This window comes from Tachypleus tridentatus, chromosome 13 (assembly GCF_004210375.1).
Source record: "Tachypleus tridentatus isolate NWPU-2018 chromosome 13, ASM421037v1, whole genome shotgun sequence".
NCBI classification, from domain to species: domain Eukaryota; kingdom Metazoa; phylum Arthropoda; class Merostomata; order Xiphosura; family Limulidae; genus Tachypleus; species Tachypleus tridentatus.
The window spans coordinates 113,509,100-113,529,027 of record NC_134837.1 but is presented as its reverse complement, the minus strand read 5'-3'; the positions used below and the strand labels follow the sequence as shown (position 1 = coordinate 113,529,027).

General features: G+C 31.3%; 2 long non-coding RNA genes across 3 annotated transcripts in view; one reads left to right on the top strand and one right to left on the bottom strand.

Moving 5' to 3' along the window:
- Positions 1 to 12,023: 12,023 nt before the first annotated feature.
- Positions 12,024 to 19,928, top strand: part of LOC143239948 (uncharacterized) — a 29,677-nt gene continuing 21,772 nt past the window's right edge. The window contains exons 1-3 of one of the 2 annotated variants that reach the window (XR_013021457.1): positions 12,035 to 12,547; positions 13,874 to 13,953; positions 14,357 to 16,029. This is a non-coding gene — a long non-coding RNA (uncharacterized LOC143239948). Of the gene's footprint in view, positions 12,548 to 13,873; positions 13,954 to 14,356; positions 16,030 to 19,928 lie in introns of those variants that run through there. The other variant, XR_013021458.1, reaches the window with a different exon arrangement.
- Positions 13,726 to 19,928, bottom strand: part of LOC143239947 (uncharacterized) — a 195,724-nt gene continuing 189,521 nt past the window's right edge. Inside the window, exon 4 of the long non-coding RNA XR_013021454.1 lies at positions 13,726 to 17,911. This is a non-coding gene — a long non-coding RNA (uncharacterized LOC143239947). The remainder of the gene's footprint in view (positions 17,912 to 19,928) is intronic.

Genomic DNA, 19,928 nt, shown 5'->3' with positions numbered 1-19,928 from the left:
GTTAACTGCTGTAAAAACTGAGGTACTTGTTGACTGCTGTAAAAACTGAGGTACTTGTTAACTGCTGTGAAAGCTGAGGTACTTGTTAACTGCTGTGAAAACTGAGGTACTTGTTACATTGATTTTTCACTTAGAAGGGGGCACGTGAGTTATTCAGATCTATAGTCTAACTAGAATAATTAAAGAAACCTTCACTAAAACAACAGGTGTGGTTTGAATTTCGAGCAAAGCCACACATGCGCTACCCGTAAGACTAAAGGAAAGGCAGCTAGTCATCACCACCCACATCCAACTCTTGGGCTACTCTTTTACCAACGAATAGTGGGATTGACCGTAACATTATAACACTTTGCCCTCCGGGCTAAAGGGTGAGCACTTTTAGAGTGATGGGGATTCGATCCTGCGATCATAATATTACGACTCGAGGACCATAACCTCCTGGCCATGCTGGGTCACCAGAAAAACAGAACAATGACCCTATTCTAACAGACATTTTGTGTCATAAGTTGAATTATTATGGTGCCGGGCCACCAGAGAAACAGAAAAATGACCCTATTCTGACAGACATTTTGTGTCATAAGTTGAATTATTGTGGTAGCTCAGAATTAATCCTTTCCCAATACCGAATCCATTCTGTCGATGTGATAACAAACATCGTTGAATCCATTCTGTCCATGTGATAACAAACAAAATATATCAGTTTCTTTCTTCATCCTTTGGTCTTTCGTGTAAATGTTCATGTAAATGATAAATTCGTTTATTGTTATTATCTCGGCATCTGTATAAATACAAAACCTACGTAAAAACTTCAGTTTCAGTATTGAAGCTAAGAGATGTAAGCTGTTCTCTGTGGGTAAGGATGATCCTAGCTTTAATTAGAGAAAGAAAGGATCAAACACTGATACATAGAAACAAGGGATATTCACACAATTAAAAACATCGATTGTCTCTTCTCATATGAATGATATTTTTGCAGAACAATAATTACCTGATAGTTTGATGTAAAGTGAAGATTTATTCTGCATTAAGCCTGATGACTAAACCAAATTCAACACATGTTTTCCGCGTGTGCAAACACCAGTATCTGCAGTACTCTGCTCATGACAATGTATTTCAAAACGATCTGGTTTAATAGATATTTAGATACATAGAACCTAAATCATTTTCCGTTCCACTTCAAAACATAAAGGCTACTGCTTATAACTTATTTTTAGATTAAATATATACACATCCAGTTACAGGACTTTTAGATAGTCATTACTTTAAGAAACATGCCATTTCCATTTCAAACGTTACAATATTGGATTTACGGTTATCAACATGGTTGGCAAACACATTTCTTCTCGACGGTTACAAATTTATGTTAATGTTCACCTGTGAGGACAAAAACTACTTTAATATGTTTAGTGGAACGGGGCAACAGTTTATGGTGACCAAAAATGGCGGCAACTGGCGTGTCTTTCAATCATGACTCGTTTGGTACTATGAAAAATGTCTCAGAATAGCCTTTATCCTTGTGAATTAGATGTTGGGTAAATCGGGTAAGGAAAATCCGCCTTGGTCCGGCATGGCCAAGCGTGTTAAGGCGTGCGACTCGTAATATGAGGATCACGGGTTCGCATCCTCATCGCGCCAAACATGCTCACCCTTTCAGCCGTGGGGGCATTATAATGTGACGGTCAATCCAACTATTCGTTGGTAAAAGAGTTGGCGGTGGGTGGTGATAACTAGCTGCCTTGCCTCTAGTTTTACACTACTAAATTAGGGACGGCTAGCACAGATAGCCCTCGAGTAGCTTTGCGCGAAATTCAGAAAACAATCAACAAGTTTAAAACAATCAAAATCCGCCATCTACCCTCTTATGCTGAAACCAAATTGACGAAGGACGAAAAGACATATTTTCCAATAACTTGTCTTCACAGTACCTCTTTCGGTTAGAACTAATGAAACAACTACTACAAGTTGCAGAGTCTCATGTGAATTTCTCGATAGTTTCACTCTGTTGTGAATACAGAACAAAGTGAAACCTTTCTTGACTGAATCTGAGATTAGTTGTTAGATACTAAGTTATTTTAATAAAGATATTTTACTGATTTTGATACTGATCGTAATAGGATCATAATCCGGGTTTCAGAGGTCAAACAGTTTCTTGAAACATTATTTTATTTCTCCATAAAGATTCTATTCTTCATGAGTGCATGGAAGTCGTAATACATTATCCGTTTATAAGCTTCAATTTGAAGGACGCTACTAACTCAGTATTAAATAGACAAAATTAAAGAAGCAGATAAATTGGAAGCACGTTGTACAAACCACAACACTATAAGTGCACAATTGGCAACAGAAAATACATTATTTCTAGACATATTTTTCTCCCATTGTTAAAAAAAACACAACTGAAACGTGTATTTCTTATGTTGGTTTATTTATTTCATTAGTGATATGAATATTTGTTTAAGGTTGTTGTATACCTACAGTCTCACAGAGGTTAAAACACTAACTTATGAACGGGCTCTACTCGAATGTCTTCTTATTCACCTTTTGTTGTAAGACACAAATTCAAGTCTCGGAGGTGTAAAAAATAGTTATCAAACAAATTTTATTTAGACGTTAAGTTATTGTACATCATAATATTACTGAATTATATAGATGTATTAGGTTCGAGAAATAAACAAATACATGTTATTAAGACAAAAAAATACAACTTTTATTAAATCGATTACTCTCTTATTTATTTCTTTGACACTCGTGTTGTTCATACCTTAACTTTTCATAAACTTCATACAACAAATGAGTTTCACCCTTCGATGGGTTGACAATTTATAATGCTAAAATTTGGGTTTTGAATTCCCTAAGTAGGAAAAACTGCAAATGGTTCGTCCACTTCATTGCTTTGGGCTTGACAATTGACCAACGTGCCCCTAGCAGCATAGCGGTATGTCTGTGGATTCACTCTGCTAAAAACTGGGCTTCGATTCCCGTGGTAGGCAGAGCACAGCTTTCCCATTTAGTAGCTTGTGCTTAATTCCAAATTAATCAACAAACGTTTAGCGTGCTTATCTTTCACGAGTGCTGCCATCTGTTATGCACATCTCGTACTATGAATAATTTCTACATATTTATCTTGCTGTTCAAGAAATGCTCATTTTCGGACGTTTCTCATTGTGCAAAGAGCAAAAAAATAATAACTGGATCAGTAGGATTAAGGATTAAAGAATTCTTTATCAAGATTTATTTTAATTTCCAAAAATATTTCCAGTATTAAGAGTTCTACTTACAGTTTACATTAAAATGATTTCAGTATTTTACGTTTTGCAGTCCACTTAAGTGAAACCAATATGAGCAAAGCAAAGTTTGAAGAAGAAACAGCAAAAAGGTAAAACAATATTAAAATACACGCTCATGAGGGAGATATCGCTGTTATACATATATCACAAGGTACGACTTGAAATTATTATTATTCACAAGCTTTCTCTTGTAATTCCAAAAGGTGCTGGTCATAAAGAAAAGATGGAGGATTAACACACTGGACTTTATTTTTTAACATTCATAAATTTTGTATTTAACATTTTTTCAAAATTATCTTTTTTATTTGTTTAAATATTAGCATGAAGTTAATCGAGAGGTTAAACGCAAACGTTCACGAACTTGGCAGGGGTTTAGTTTATAGAGAGGGAAGTTTTGAGAATTCCCACCCTCACTGAGGAACGTTGTGGTTCGTCTGCGTCCCCTCACGTGAGAGATTATTTAACTATACTTGAAACTTTGCCTGTATTTAATTTTTACTTGTTTAAGGTATAAAAAATCGAGAGTTATTTGCGTCATCCATAATACTCAACAGATACACTGGAGAGAAGACAGCTGATCAACAAGACACATCTCCAACTCTTAGGTTACTTTAAAGGAATAGTAGGGTTCGATTGTCGGTCTTACTGTCATTACTTCAAAGTCATGATGTAATTTTATGATAAAGGGATTCGAATATTAAGCCGGTGTATTAATATTCTGGCTTGCTAGGCACACTTAGCTATGTCCACAGTTTCGGTTCTTCTGGTCTGATCTCTCGTGACTTAAATGCTCAACATGTTGTTATTTATATGATTCTATTACTTCTCCACTGTTGCCTAATTATGGACGATCCGATGTGCCACTAAAATAATACAAAATGTTCAAATTTGATTGTGATTTAAGTTTTGTTTGTTTGTTTGGAAATTTCGCACAAAGCTACTCGAGGGCTATCTGTGCTAGCCGTCCTTAATTTAGCAGTGTAAGACTAGAGGGAAGTCAGCTAGTCATCACCACCCACCGCCAACTCTTGGGCTACTCTTTTACCAACGAATAGTGGGATTGACCGTCACATTATACACCCCCACGGCTGGGAGGGCGAGCATGTTTAGCGCGACGCGGGCGCGAACCCGCGACCCTCGGATTACGAGTCGCACGCCTTACGCGCTTGGCCATGCCAGGCCGCAGGAAAGGAAAGAGTTTAGAAAACTGAGAAGGCAAATAATTATACAAGTAAAATTACCTTTTTTAAAAAAAATTATACTAACCCTTAAATGTAACACCTGTGAATTTTGGTAGTTTTCACCAATTTGAGAACGTAGAGTGTCAAAATTGAATGATAAAAAAATGGAGCGCCCCTGGTGGACATTTATGGTGTTTTTTTTAGTATAACTTTTCTGTGTCTAAATAGACATTACAAAACAAACAGCAATATTTATAACTACGATATGCTGTCAATATACACGAATGTTGTAAATATACATTCAAAAAACATTATCTTACATCAAAATACAAATACATTAGAGAAACATATTGTTTATAATTTATGTTGAAATCAGTGAGTTTTTCCCTCAGTATGTCAATGGTAAGTTTCTAAAATTATCATGTAACATCAATAATCAGTTTTCAACTTCCCGCACTGGACAGAAAGCAGGTAACTCACTTTGTATGTTTCAGCACAACAACAACAACAGATATATACAAATAGATAAATAACAACAACAAATATATACAACTAGATAAATAACAACAAATATTGTCAGACAACTAGAAAAACAACAACAATAAATATGTACTGTCAAACAACTAGATAAACAAAAACAATAAATATTGTCATACAACTAGAGAAACAATAACAAGAAATATGTACTGTCAAACAACTGGAGAAACAAAAACAATAAATATATACTGTCAAACAACTAGAGAAACAACAACAATAAATATATACTGTCAAACAACAACAATGAATATATACTGTCAAACAACAAGAATAAATATATACTGTCAGACAACTAGGTAAACAATAACAAGAAATATGTACTGTCAAACAACTGGAGAAATAAAAACAATAAATATATACTGTCAAACAACTAGAGAAACAACAACAATAAATATATACTGTCAAACAACAACAATAAATATATACTGTCAGACAACTAGATAAACAATAACAAGAAATATGTACTGTCAAACAACTGGAGAAACAAAAACAATAAATATATACTGTCAAACAACTAGAAAAACAACAACAATAAATATATACTGTCAGACAACTAGATAAACAACAACAACAAACCCTGTCAGACAACTAGAGAAACAACAACAACAAATACTGTCAGACAATACAGATTATTAGGTATTATTTATTATTAAAATAAAATATATAAAAATATATGATTATATTATTATCAATACAACACAAAAGCAAAATTAACATCTCTGAAATGTGATAAAGAAAATAATAAAAAGAATATAAAAGAAAAACGACAACCAGAAAGAAAAAGAGTTAAGTAATTCAAGTGAAAATTCTGAAGATGAAGCTGAAGAAACTTCTCATACAGAGGTGGAGATAGTTCCTTCCTACACTAAAAATAATACGAATGATGCTACTAACTTAAACAAAGCCTTGGATGTTGATAACGCAAAAACTAATGAAGAAGAAAAAATCTAGAACAAAGCGATGAACAAACAAATGAAAACCAAGAGTTTACTCAGGTAGTGTCGAAAAGAAAAAGTGGAAATTCATTCCAAAATGAAACTACAAACCAAAAAATACACCACTTAAAACAAAACACCCAAATATTCTATTATTATTGAGGCGAGCCTGGCACATATAATCAACCGCAACTAGCAGCGGAAATTAGCAGATGTAAACTAGGTGTTGAAACAGCTGGTGTCAAGCGTTTTCCTTGGGGCGGTATCATTGTACAAGGTCAAGGAACTGCTGACGTAAATAAACTACTTAAAGAATGGCCCATGGACGCCTTTGCACCTGGAAACATGAATATATATTTACCAGGAACTAATCCACAGCCTAAGGCAATAGTAATCAGTAGGGTGTACCACTCCATAACAAAACAGGATATTGAGCAAGCATTACATAAACTAAATATACCATACCCCTATAGTGGGAAGAATTATCTCCAAGGTCTCTAAGAAACCAACAAATTTAGAAAGAGTTTACATGGAACAACATTACAACATCTTGGAACTGATAAACAATGGTAGCATTTTGTGGTACCAAAAATTCCAAGTTGATCAGCTTAAAACACCAGCTGTAGAAATTACACAATATTATAATTGCCAACGATATGAACACGTTTCAGCGGTATGTCTAGCAACACCGAGGTGTTGCGGATGTGACAGTGAACACCACATATCTGCATGTAAAAAAGATCAAGCTGAACGGAACTGCTGTAATTATGGAGAAACACAAACAGTAAATTATAATGGATGCGACAAATAAAAAGATAAAACAACGCATTTATGATATAAAACAATAAAACCAACACAAGGTATCACATCTAACACAACAAACACACAAAACTGCAGGTTCATTTACATATGCACAAATGTTGAAGGGAAACTCTACACAACCAAAACCACCAACAAAAGAACAACAAACCTCAACCAAAACAGTGAACAATTTACAAGAACTTAACAAAATCACAGATACAACAAACAACAAAGAAAATAAGAATCTTACAGTAAAAGAAAACACAAATGATGAAATAAGTCTGACAGTAAACTTAATTAAAAACATTGTTACAGAGTTTATTACAGAATTTACAAAACCGACCCAATCGAAATATAGCACATACCTATTCATAGACATAGCTAAAAAAACACATAACATCACATATACCGCAAGATCACAACAATCATAGGATACATGTTAAAATTTTAATTTCACAGTTCTAAGTATCAACATCCAAGGTGCACTTGCTTCCAAGAAACACGAGATCGAAGACTTAATAAATGATATTAACTCTGTTATTCTTATTGTAAGTGTAACACTAATTTATCCTCAGAATATGTAACCATACGTCAATAAGAAGAGATAGAAGAAATAATCAAGACACCAACAGAATAATTATGTTATCGTATAAAGAACACCTTTCCGTCACTGAAATCCAAATGAACAACAGCAATGAAAATATAATGGTTGATATCCTCTTAGAAAACCACTCGATAATAACAGTAACAGGAATATATTGTTCTCCAACAAAAAATGTATAGACATAAATCTCATCTACAACATCTTTTATCATCACCAAAATACACTTGTAATAGGTGAAGTGGGTTTCTCGTCATCCCGCATAAACTGCCCCAATCCTTTAAAAATTATTTATGTCAATTAAATAACTTATTAATAGCAACATCGACAATTTTGTGCTTTTAACTATACTTATGTGAAACTTTATATATGTTTTTAATTTTACAGCTTGTTAGGATCCGGATTATCGCCAGTAGAAGTTATATTTTGAAATCTTACCTTTATTTAAAAAACAATCCGAAGGTTATACAGTGCAAGAAAAATGTACATTTGACATTAATGTAAACTTAATTAGGAATTAAAACTCTGCTTGAAATTTAGTTTGATTTTTTTCGCAATAAAAAAACATAAAAAAATAAACTGAATAAAGTAAGAAATAAAGTATAATTTATTGTTAAAAGAAAAATTTCGTTAATCTGTCTGTCTGTGTGTTTCTCCTGTTCAAGGAACACGATTTGATACAGAATCGAATGCTTGCTTAGGTTAATTTCTGTAGAATATATATCGAGTGTTGACAGTTCGAAAATAAATGCTGTAAAAGAAATATTACTACATGGTCAAATGTTTTACCCGGATATTTATCTTGTATCTCTACATTCTCTGTTATCGATATTTAATCAATAAGACAGTTGTTTACATGTCACGAAGTTTTAAGCTTGTTGGTATTCAATCTTTTGTAACTTTTTTCTTACACTGTAGTGGTGTCAATCTATTATAGTTTCTTCTTGGTTGAACTCTTTAGTTAATAGCGTCAACTAATTACAGACTAAACGCTAAACGAGCAGCAAAATATTTCTCAACATGTTTAATTCAAGCATTGTTGTTCTAGGATCATAATTGTTTTATACACGTGTCTAATGACACTTCACTGTATTCTGTATCATAATTCTCAATATTAACCAATATTGTACGATACTTCAAAAATATTTAGCGAGGCCTCACTCCTACTTGTTTTATAAAAATCTCTGATAAATATTTACTCGTAAAAGCTCACTTTTTCGATTCTTACATCTTACATCCATCACCATTTACAATCTAATATTAATAATGTAAATAAATGAATGTACATAAACATATGTACCATAAATTCATTATACACTTGTTCATAGATACAGTGATATATAGTAAACACACTCAATGATAGTACATAATCACATAATATTCATTAGCTATATAACACTTAACCATATAATACTTATCGTAAAAAAACCCTCCAAATTAAGAAAAGAGTGATTAATATGGAACACGTTATATTATTTAAGTTTAATTAATACAACAAATTGCAGTCCATCCGTAACAATCAAGACACGTCTCATTGGTCTTCATTTCACGATTAGTTCTCTCCTGGTCGTCTCTTTAAACTCATAACAGAAATGTCTTCTCGGAAGAGAACATTGTAACAACTCTCTCACTTAACTGTTTTACAGGCACTTCGATGTATCACTTAACACTTCATCGCTCAAGTTGTTTCCTTCTGGAATAACACTATCGTAATGTGGGTTTTATTTTATTTGTCATTCATTAACTGTTTTGCGGTAATATTTCATAACTTCTTTTGTTATCGTCTGTGGGAAATTAATCTTGTTCTTGTACGCCTGTTTTCGAACATTTCATTTTTGGTTTCTCAAACATATGTATATATATATATATATTAATTGACTCTATTAATTTTGATCTGTATATTTAACTTATAATTAGGTAACTTCGCCAATTATTTACGAATTCAATATTAATGTTCAGCTATTATAAATCACTCTATATCAAAATCAGATGTGATATCATCACATAATTCAACCACTTCAGTGGCCTGAAAGTAAGACAACCTTTTATTGTTGCCCGCGCCTGATTTGGTTTTATTCTTGAATAAGCGTATCTAACTTACAATATGTCATTAAAGCCAATTTTTCACGTACTGTGTATAACACCATACTTACAAATATAACTACCAATCACAATGTTATCATTACTGAATCAGTCAACTTCCACTTAAACTGTAGCTCTCCTGTGATGTACATGCTGTTAAAATTCCTTGATACTTTACCCAGCTCTCGAACAGGGCAAGTTTCGGATGTCATCCTTTAAGATTGATAGTCGTTTAAAATTTAAATCTTGTTTTATATTTGAATTAGCTATAACTCTTTTATAGGCAATAGCTTTTGCTAGTAGGGTACTCTTATATTCAAAGGAATTCATGTATATTTAGTTTTACTTCTAAAACAAGAGGACAACGTAGTTTCTTGGCTAGGAGCTGACCAATCTGAGATATCAACTATTCTTTAATTTAATTACTTAAGTTCGATAAAAAAAAAATATTTATATTTCATTGAGAGCATAGTATCGATTAGGTAAGTTCATATTTTACACATAAAATAACCAAGTTATTGGTGTTTTAATTTTGTAACAATAAAATAATGTAAGTATAATTATTCTATTTTTAAGATGTTCAGGGTTATGTACTTTAAGGGGACCTTCTACACATTTCGGGATATCTTTCTCTTTCATTTCCACACTTAGAGCTAACGAACAGTTAAAGGTTGAGATTAAGTATGCAATCCTATATAATTTGAACATTCTATTCGTTGCTTTCAAACACATCTCTGTAAACACCCTAAGTGTATCCTATGCTGCAGCTGTCTTTACATAAGTTCATTTGTAATACTTATAAATCTATTCACTATTAGTAGGTTTCATATATTATAAGTACGGAAGTAATTTCCTATCAATTTCATCCACTATTTCTTTCTAATATATTTCGATGTATAAAGTATGAACTAACTTTCTATCTTCAGCTACATACATAATACTTGTTCTAACCTAGATAACTCAGTCTTACAATTTCCAACTGTAAATAATAATTTTTATTAGTTATTTTGAATTATAGAATTGAAAGCTAACATATAAGTTCCTGCTCTATGAAGTTCAGACGGTCTGATTCCGGTATCAAAATGTTTTCTAAGACTTAGGACACTTTCCTAAATTTCTGGTCATCTAATTGAAGAGTCTGGTTTAATTAGTTCATTACAGTGACCTGTTAAGTTAACTATTTGTATCTATACCTGTCTTTGTTGTTCGATTTTTTGTTTAATTGACGTAAATCGTATGTTTTTGCTCATGTGAAGAAAAATTTAAAAAACATTTCTACTTGCGTCTTTTAAACCACATTTTGTGGAATCCGATCGAAAATCGAGACGCTATCTTTAATATAATTTAATTATAATTACAAAACTTTTGTCTTGATAAGATATCGTCTAACTAAGGTGTTACAGTTCTCAGTTCCTTCCTGTATGATTCTTACTGAACATTAGATTGCTATTACTTGATTTGTCATATAAATTGACGTAATATTTTCCAAACCACCGTCATTGAAACTGATACGACAACTTACGAGTTGCTTAAGTTACAACTTAAGATCTTGCGAACAATATTACTTCTTCTCGTAATCAAATTATTAATCGAACATACTGTAAAAATGGTATATCTTCGAAAATTATTCACTTATCTCTTGATAATATAAGATTTTCTTGTTCAATAAAAAGCATACCCGTTTTATTTCTTTCTGGTAAAATACATTATTTTCCGCCATGTTTCCACTCACCAAAAGAAAAATGATCGTAGTAAAGCTACAGATATTTCTACAACTGAAACATATAAAGAGAAATGTCCGATAACCACACAGACACAAAGATATATATATATATAACATATTCAATAATTTTTATACACATCCTATATTGTCAACTTAAGTCTAATTACAGTTACGACTACGACTTAACATATTGTTAAAAGCTTCTTCAACAGAGCTAACAATAACTCTATTAATGTCATTTGTGGGTCGATTTAAAAGTACTTGGGGTTAAAAGTTCACTCGTCTTTTAGTAGAAGTAAGGATTACTTCTTGTTGAGTTGGTACACGACCAGTGATCTAAGGTTATAATCATAGGTAACAGTATCATCTTACGTCGTTGTAGATGTTCTTGATACATCTCTTGGTCTCTTCTTTGGTCATTGCCAGGTTCACGATATATCACAAATTGAAATTTCTATTAATTGACTGTTGAAATAATGAAAAAAAAACAGTAATAATTAGAAACTAGTTTTGAGCTTCACTTGCTAATAAGTATAGGAGTATGAGAGAAAGATCAACAAACACAAATAGTTCAGTAACTTTGTAGTTCATCAGGAGACCAGTTAAAATGTTTTTGCAGAAGTATTTATTCAAGGACTACTTTCAAATTATGTTAACTTTATAAATTCTGTTCTAATTTTTATTAAATGTTATTTCTTTATACATTTTTGAGAAAAACAAATACTTGCTCAAATTTTATCATTATTCATACAACATGAAAATGGAGATTTAATATTATTAGAAATAGTAGCTCATTGATAGCTTAGTTATATATTAGCTTTCTTTTTTTTATTGTGATTACCATTAGGATAAAGTTTATGACAACTGCCAAAATTATTACTTCAGTTCTAAATGGCACATTTTAAATTAAGTCATTTTCAATCATTCTGTTAAAATGTTTGAAGTTATTTTTATCAGAATTATTTTTGTACCTCTAGTATAACAATAAATTATAAATTTAAATTAAGCATATAATTTTAAGAAAGTCGTACATGTATGTGTGATGTTTTACACCTTGGACATTCTGAACCTGTTACGATTGCTTTATGAGAATACACTTTGAAACATTTAATATGGATGAAGCAGAAAACCTTGGTTAGCAAATATGTCAATTTCTATATCTCCGTGAATCATTTGTGTATTTTAATTTACAGTTGCTGAAGATCTGAAGAAGTAAGCTTCAGCATCTCCAACTCTTTTAACCTGTGTTAATAATAATTGTAGAGAAGAATTCCCTCATGTTTTTGTCATGGAAACACCGAGTAGTAAAGACCAGGAATGTATGGAAACTGATGTTGGAGATATTACAAACCTGAATGCAACAGTTCTGTCTCGTGATAATCAAAGTATTCTGGCTTTAGGTAGGTTGTTTAATTGGAAAGCACTCATGAAATATGCTTTAGAAATTATTCTTTGATTGTATATATATTGAAGTAACTCAATAGTTTCATTACAGTTAGTTTTCCTGCAGATATCTCTCCTTTTTTACTAATATTTCCTGAATTTTCAGTATTAATCTTGTCCATCCCTTTTGAAAATTTTTGTGATAATTAATCCAAAATTGCATACAAAATAAAGTTATAAATGTCATAATATGGTCTCAAGTTTATTTGTCTGGATAGAATAACTTATAAAATTCCAAATTACTAACTGTAAGGTTTGATTTGGCTTCCTCCATCAAATTTGTAATGTTTAACTATTTCCTGCATTCACTGATACAATTTGTCATTATACAAAACAAAGCTACAAACCTGTAAGCTACTATATGTTTACATTTAACCTTGTATTAAAAAAGATTTAAAAGTCACAGTATTTGAAGCAAATGCTTTATACACTAGATAATGATGGGGCATATTGAAATATAAATTTAATTTCATTGGTCAGTTTATGATTTACATTACAATAATGACCACATTTAAACATGTTATTTTACTGAATGGCTCTTTTTTAACATAAATACCCAAAATATTTAAATGTGCAAGATAAATATTTAGGTGAAAAGTATCTAATGCTAGTAAACTAATAGAGAAATAATTTTTTATTTGAATTTATATTGGCTGTAATGCATATGATGGCAATATATTTATACTTAATTTACATACATGTGTTAAAATGAGTGACTGCTAGTTTGCTCCATGTTTGAGGGTCAGCACGTTTGTTGGTAATCTGAACTCAGACACTTCTAATCTCACATAATGAAAACTTTCTGGTAATTTAATACTATGAACCTATGATATTTTTGCACTTTGGGTCTACTTGCTGTGTACTTTTGGGTAAATGAAAATATGATTTTATAATGTTTTTCACACATTATTAAACAAAATTGATTTACAGTGGTTTTTTTTTTTTTTTCTGTTAAAAGCAAAACTACAAAATGAGCTATACGTGCTCAACCAACTATGGATATCAAAATCTTATGTTTGCCACTGAGTTGTCAGAAGATGTCAAGACAGTGCTTTAGTGATATTTACTAGAGTAATTGCTATTTATCTGTTGGCTATTGTAGATTTTATAGAAATTAACACTGAATGACAGACAATAACATATGGTACAACTTTATTTTTCATATTTAAATATAAATTTTATATATTGGAAATACAGTCTTTACAAATAAAAGAATGAAGTCATTATTGTTTTAATATTCATTGTGCTTATAACCTTAAAACAACAATTAATTTTTGTTACAGAAAATAATCCTGCTTTTCAGCTCCTTTCATTGGTTACATCCTCTTCAGGAAAATAGAAAGATGGAAAACTTGGTAAAATTGTAAGTAACTATATTTTAAAATCTCTGAAGTTCTTTCTCTAAAGTAATGAATGTAATTTGAATGTACAATATTGTTGTAGGTTAATGGCTTATATATATATTTGGGTTATAGAAATATATGTGAAACACTTAGCAACATGCTCTACTTTATCATGATTTCAAAGAACAAATTTAAATGAATTATCTTAACAACTGAATAGTGTGTTGTTAGGCATTTTTATCATTCATATTAAAGTGCTATTACAGCTAAAATATTCATCTATGATAGAATACATTATAATTAATGATTATCTTGATCCAAATTGCAGTTCATTAACATTGACAAGGTTCTAACATTCCTTGAAATTATACACAAAACTTTTCTGTCAAACTATTTAAGAAATGTTATCTAAAACATAATCAGATTACACAGAAGAAGATGAAATTTCCTTCTGTTGAGATTAAGCCTTTTCTAACCATAAAGAAGCCCTATGAATTTGTAAAGGAATCTGGAAAAGATATTTTGGTTTACTTGGTAGAAGACAACTGGTTCGTATCTAATTATTTTATAATTCATTTGCATAACAAGTTGCATGCAAAGCATTATATTACTACTTTATGTTGTAACTTTAATTATATGTTGTTAACGAATTGCAAATAATTGTAAGGATATAACAGTGAAATGACATGATTCATGTAATTAGAGTTCATGAACGATATTTTTCAGTGTTTATTAGTTTTAGAGTAGAAATATACAATGGTTTTAATGTACTCTGTCTACTGCAAGAAATGAAACCCCAGATTTTGCCATTACAAGTCAGTAAACATATCACTAACCCTTGGTGTAGTGTTCAGTATAGAAGTGGGGGAACATGTTTTAAAAGTGTTGGTATTGTTTGTATTTATCACATTGCTAATACAATAAAATGCATTTCAGGAATATTAGCTGAAAGTTGTAAAGACATCACAGTCATCTGGTTCCTAGTTTTCAATCAGAAACTGAAGTTTAATGAAATTGAGATTTATCACAAGGTTGATTAACAGCTTAGAATCTGTTTCCATTATTATGAGGTTTATGATGCTGAAGCCTTTCACATTTGGAAGAACTCCATGTGATGGTTTTTGAACACCAGATTAAAGGGTTCAGATCTGATGTAATATGGTGCTCAATGTTGTCTAGAAAGTCTATATGCAGCGATTAATTTTGTAAATGACAATCTGAAACACTTTCCAAGGGGTTTTATTTCCTTTTCTTCAAAGCCTGGATTTATCTCTGCCAACCACTCATTGAATTCTAAGGTACTTAGCTCAGAAATTATGTTTGGAATGGAATTAGTAGTGCCCAAGTTTGATCCAGTTGGTTCATGAAAAGAATCTGTGAAACACTGTTGTCTCATATTGCTCTTGATACTGGTAACAGTTAACTATAATTGACTGAAACAGCTTTGTTGATATCTGTCAGCATTATTGATACAAAATTAATTTCATTAATGGTATTCCAAGATGTTTTACTTTCCATTATTGCTAAAAGTAGTACACTACAGTAAATTAACTTGTCTGCACAGGTTTGGAAAGAGATAGTTGTAGTATTACATTGATCAAACTGTGATGGATTTTTTATCAATGTCACTACTCATGACTTAATAACATTTTGCGAACTGAAAATATGTAGGATTGAAGAAGCCTTGAACAATACGGTGGCCAATATTTTCCCTGAAAAGTTGGAATAGGGTAACTTGCCAAGGCTGAAGATACACATCAGTTTATTTTTCAGTGATATTTTAAATTGTTAAAGTAAGAACAAGCTTATCTGTTTAATATAATGGATATGAACACAAAACACAGGATGAAAACAATAGCATTCAACTTAGGTATATATTATTCCTTCCTTATCACAAAATGCTGTTCTTTTTTTCTATTAATTTCCTTTGACACATTTGCATTCAAGTTGAATGAGGCCTAAAAATTCCTGTCACTTATGTACACAAAGATATTTCGGGATATATTTGTTTGGAAAGAAACTTCAGCCATAAAGAGTTACCTTGTATAAGACTAGTTAAGTACCATATGTTCATGAAAGGTATATTAAATAAATAGTTGGTCCCTGTTTATAGTCACTGCAACAGCACCATATGGAGGATGACAGCACAGTTTGTTCTGGAAACAATTAATAAAATACCCTTCCAAGAATGGGAGAAGAACCAGTTTATCACAGACTTAGTGAGAGTTACAGTAAGTTTATGACAGATGCAAAATTAGAGGTCAGCTATTTCTATATTTGCAACAGTAACATTTGTTTTACAAAACACCGGAAGTAAGGCCAACACATCTTTTACCAACTAAAACTACTTCCACATGTAGAACTGATGCAATAACAACACTTGCCTTATGAAACGTACAAACAAATGATGAAAACCACTCATACATTGTCAGTAAATATAATTTTAGGAAATGATATCAGCAGAACATGAGAGAAGATTTTTGTTATTTTGAATTCACTGTTATGATTGGGGAATGTAGCAGATTCAACATCTAATGCATATTAAGGTTAGATGTTTCTCAGCTGTAATAAGAACTTTAGTATCGTAGCAAAACTAATTTTCTTTTTCAAATAAACAGTGGAGTTTATGTATTACCACTGCTCAGAAATTGCCAAGATTACACTATTGTGTATAAAAGCAATAAAAGATTCAAAGCTCAAATGTTTTCTGTTTTACATGTTAAACAATATTTGATAGTACTTTCAGATCTAGTGGCACAGCGATAAGTCAAAGGACAAAACCAGACTTCAATATTTGTGGTGAGTACACAAATAGTGTAAGTTCCTGCTTATCTTAAAAAAAGAAGCTATTTATTTTTATTTCAAATAATTGACATGATTTTTATTAAAAAAAACGAGTACTATCTGCACTAGCTGTCCCCAATTTAGTGCTAAAACCCCAGAGGGAAGGCAACTTTGTTATCACCCACAACTAACAATATCACATAGAAAATTTTAAAATAATACACATTGTAAATAATGTTTAAGGAAATAAAATAATTAATAAACTAAGAAAATTACTAACACATCTTAATTTTATATTAATTCTTATGATGAATTCCTTAACCATAATTATGTCAAATAGTATTTAAAATCTGATATCTTTATTTTAACATTATTACTTGAGTAAGACCACACTGAATGTCTTTTTAATTAAGATTTTCTTCTTAACTTTATTATATTTTGCATTTCAAGTTGTGGTTAGTGAATCCATTCAGTTAGAACACCAAAAATAAACATTACCCAAACAAGGATCAAACAAAGATTTGTAAGGTGCAAGGAGTGCATTTTTACAAATTTTGATGATTAATAATTATCACAACAAATGTGTAGTTCAATCTGTGATTGTCTCTATATGATGATTAAAATGTAAAATGGAAATACCACATTATGTTTTAAGAAAAAGTCCAAACTAAATGGATAGGTTAAATAACAACAATATTAATTTCATAACTAAATAAGGAATATAATGAAAAGTGAATGGCATACAAATTTTATTACATGTGGTTTGATTTTTTTAAATTTATCAATTAGACTTTTGTTATGGTAATGATATCCTGCAAAGCTGACATTAATATTCCTGTTGAAGGCAAGAAATACTTAAGAATGAAGACACAAGTGAATGCAACAAAATCAGGAAAAAATCAAGGATTTCTTACCTGTCTTAAAATCACAAAATTCTTTACAATAGTTTAAAAATTTTCAATCATGCCAATGAAAAATGGAAAAGTTTTGTCTGTATGCAATGGTACCTTGAGATTCTACAACAAAAAAATTGTTGTGGAGGAAAACAGCAGTACCCAAAGAAAATCCTGAAGGCTTAAAAGAAGATGCTCCAATATTGCTTTCTGTTATCATACATTAGGCATAGTTGTTCGTCTTAGATGGTGGGAAATCAATGGAAACTGTCTTCCTAGAATGTTTCTTCAGCTTCGGAATCTGAAAGGGAAGGAATCTGTGAAATTTGTTGACAGTTTTTCTGTCTGGGTTTTTCAAGCTTTGTTGGGTGGGCAGATCAAAGATATCCCTTTGTGTAGCTTTGTTCTTATTGATTGACAAACAAGATGAGTGAGTTAAGTGTGTTTTACTGAATATGTGTATTGGTGTTATGTATTTATCTATTTAAGAAAACTAACTATTAAAATTTTGAATTAGAGAACTGTAAACTGTGTTTTAACGTGTTTGTCAAGTTGAAATAAATTAATAACAATATACGATAGAATAATGTAAACAACACAAAACTGGTTTTGTTCATTAACAGTGCTATTTCATGACATGAGTGAGAGCATAATGCAATCTAAATCACATTAAAATATCTACAATGCATAAGTTTAAAAACAAAACAGTACCAAGAATTCCTCTGGAGCCCAGGTTATTACTAAATCAGTGTCAACCTTTACTTTCAGCAGTGAGAAAAATAAACAATTCGTCCTTGCTCATTGACAATGTAACAAAAGTTTTGAAGTAAATGGCATCACATTTTTTTCATTGAACTAACGTTAATGGGTTTAATGTCAACCAAAAAGCAACAAGTATTTTGTTTCAAAACTAAGCTCCCTTTGCAGAGATGCCAACCATTATGATTTTGGTGTATACATTACGTGGGGGAATCCATAGTTACGCCATCAGTGCTTGTTAGCCAATTAGTGCTCGCATAGATGGGTATTTCTTGTTTTCTAAGCAGCATAGAAACACCAATGTGATCCTTCACAAGATGGAAAAAAATAAAGAGGCCTCTTTCACCAGGTTGTCTTGTTTCTGGCAAATCTGAAAGCACTAAAACTATGAAAGGGCTCTGTCTACAATCACTCAGTCATTTGAAATAGTTGGCATCTCTGCCTTTGTATTAAATGTATTTGGACTGTCTCTACATATTTTTAGCTAAATCACTTAAACTTTCTATAAGTGCGAGACATTTGATAAACAACAGGATATAATGTAACAATTCAAATCACAAGATGCATTGCAACAACAACAACAACAAAAAACTTGTCTAATACATTAAAATAATGTTTCTAGGTCAAGAAACATAGCAAGCAATATTATAAATTGTGGTTTGTTATGCAAGAAAATAAAATCAACAGCACAAATAGAGTAAGATAGATAAGAAAATAAAAATAAAATTTGGTTATTTTAATAACATCTTTAGAGTTAATGCATGAATTGATACAAGTGGTTATAAGGGTAGGTTTAATTGTTACTACTGTGGTGCTAGAAGTATAAAATAAATGATGACAGCACAAACAGGAATGGACAATTTTGATGTTACTATAATAACTTGCACATAGATGATGTTGATGACAGAAATTTCTCTAAAATGCAGGTTTACAGGTTGTTGATAAAGAACAAAAGGAGGAGTGGTTTTATACGTGAAATTTAATTTGCATCCTGTTGAAATTGACGATATCAAAAAGTAATAGCAAGGAGATTGAATCCATCTGGGTTATTTGCAGATACTGATTAGATGAGATTCTTCTTTAAATATTCCTTAAAGAAAAGGGTAGCTGCAAATAAAAACCAGACTGAGTAATAAAGAGCAAGAGAAAATTAAAGAAAAGCATAATAAATTTAAGATATTTAAATTGTTATGGTATAAAAAAATAAGGAAACTTAGGGCATCAAAATGAATGTTTTGAAAAACTTTAGGTAAAAAATTAAATATTAATGCTAAGGATCTAGTTACAATAAGGGATAAAGAAAAAGGTTAAAATGTGGGTGAGACCCTATTGGGATGATAAAGGAAAGTTAGGATCTGCTGATTGCATTACTAAATTTTGAATAGTTTATTTTCACTAAGGAATAATTAAGCAGTATTTCACACCTGAAATAGTAGATAGACGGCAGTAGGGTTTTAAGTATGATAAATGCAATTTTTTGTGTTATCATAATTCCAATTAAGTATAATTTGGATAGGAATAACCTTAATAGTGTCATGAAAGATAAGGATCTTGGTGTA